We start from the raw sequence: 2282 nt of genomic DNA, 5'->3' as shown, positions 1-2282 counted from the left end.
CAACAGCTTGTCTCGACGCAACGCTTCTCTCTGAGCATTTAGAGCGTTGGAAAGAATATATTGATAGCGAGACACAACCATGAGGCTCAAACATCTGACTCGCTGAAAGGGTTTGAGGGCAGCCATCGTTATAATCCTTGAGATGTTATCAGTCATTTCATCACATGCCTTGGGAGGCTTATTTACAAAGAGCTGGAGGCCCAGGTATTTAACTGGTTCGTTCTTGCCAATGCTGCGCACCTCGCTCCCGGCTATACGCAAGGGTGGCAAACTGTAATTGAACCACTTGCGTATGCCGTCGTACCGCCAACCAAAGTATTGAGTTTTTGCGGGGTTTAATGAAAGCTGTACCCCAGCTAGATATTGTTCCGTTTCACGGACAAGTGCATTTAAACTCTCAAAACCTGGTGCGATCAACAGAATATCATCGGCGAACGCAAGTGCCGCAGCCTCGGCTCCCTCGACCTGGACCCCCAGTCCCTTGGCATTCAACTTCTGTAGAAAGGGATCCAAAATTGCGTTAAATAGAAAGGGGGAGAGGGGATCCCCCTGCTTGATGCCCCTTCGTACAGGTATCTTATGCCCATCTGTAACACCATTTAGAAAGAAAGAGGTACTGGCTCCCTCATAGAGGTTGCGGAGAAGGGTAATGTAAAACTCAGGAAAACCCCTTCCTCTCAGCGCGCCAAATATGGCCTCATGGCTGACAACATCAAAAGCTTTGCGAATGTCCAAAGAAGCCGCAAATAAGCTCTTTTTTCCCTTCTTAAGGCACTTCATTATGCCCTGTAACAGCAGTAGGTTTGTGCTGGAACTCCTATCCTCTTGGAATCCACCTTGAAAAGCGTGGAAGGAGTTCTCAGCAGAAAATCTAGCAAGCAAGATTTTGGAGAATATTCTCGTGACCATAGATGACATTGTTAGTGGCCGTAAATCTGAGGCACACCTGGAAGAAGAAGCCTTCGGTATAAATACCGTTTTAGAGTGTTTTAGCTCCACGGGAATGTCTTTAAACTTGAGAAAGTTATTGAACATATGGGCCAAAATTGAAGTAGGAACCTTAGCCAACTCATTGACAGTTAGACCGTCAGGGCCAGGGGCCGCTTTGGCGTTCGAGCTATTGAGAGCCAACGCAACCTCCTCAATTGTAATCAATTCCACAGGCACTTGTATTTTAACTGTTGACTCCAAATCGCCTTCAACTGGGCCCGATGCCGTCGAGAACATGGGGTCGTATAGTTCATGGACATCACTCAACTGAGGAGAAGAGCCCTCCTGGTCGTGTTCCATCAGTAATTGGTGGGCCAGGACACGGGGCCCTAGGCGATACAAGTGCTGATGCCTGAGAAATCTCATCTTGCGTCTGGCTCTGCGGTTCTGGGCCTCAACATTCCCGTGGTTCTGCCGTTTTCTGGAAGGTTTTTTTACAGCAGCTTCCCTAACTCCAAAGAGGGAGAAAATTTTCTGCATATCTCCAATGGTGATAGGAACAGTTCCCAAATTATGGGCCAGAGACTCATCTGCAACACCTGCAGCAGCCAGGTCCCGCTTTATATCCTCAATGGACACTTGCGATAATGCAGTATTGGTTGGACCAGGCGCCCTTTGCTGCACTCTGGCACTTTCTCTTTCAGCGAGAATGCTACGCAATATGGCCTTGTATCGACTTTGGTGCCGCTGCATTCTGATAGCCATGAGCGAACGACTTGTAAATTGCTTCGCCAGTTGCTGATTGATAAATGGATGCCCTATTAGGTCACATTCCATAAGGGCCAAAGCTCGTAGATCCTGGTCATTCCACCTCCCATAGGACAGTATGGGACCGTCATCCTGAGGAGCAGAGGTTGCTCGGTTGGGTCTGGCTTCATCGTCATGAGTATTACCTTCGATGACACGGGGCGCCACCATACCATCCACAACTGCACCAAACCCGCCCGCGACAAGCGGTAAGGCGGACCGCCCACCGCCCTCGCCGCCACCGTTCTCAGCCTCACTGAACGTAGTTTCATTACCTCGACTCCCAACAGTAGAAGAATATGTCTCAGTCCGTGAGCTAGGACCATAATGCGTTGAGTCGAATAGTCGAGCGGGCGGCACTGCCCCCGCCAGGTCCAAAGCTTCAGCTAGGAGCGAGATTTCTCTCGATACGGACAAGTTGGAAGTATCGTGTGAGGTATGTTCAATAGTCAGGTTGACATTGCAGGAGGCTTCATTAGGCACTCCAGGCTGAGGCATTATCGTATGAGCATCAATCTGGGACAGATTCACATCCCCCAGAGGGT

This window comes from Ornithodoros turicata, unplaced genomic scaffold (genome assembly GCF_037126465.1).
Source record: "Ornithodoros turicata isolate Travis unplaced genomic scaffold, ASM3712646v1 Chromosome14, whole genome shotgun sequence".
In the NCBI taxonomy this organism is placed as follows: domain Eukaryota; kingdom Metazoa; phylum Arthropoda; class Arachnida; order Ixodida; family Argasidae; genus Ornithodoros; species Ornithodoros turicata.
The sequence above is the reverse complement of the archived record's forward strand: the minus strand, read 5'-3'. Positions refer to the sequence as shown.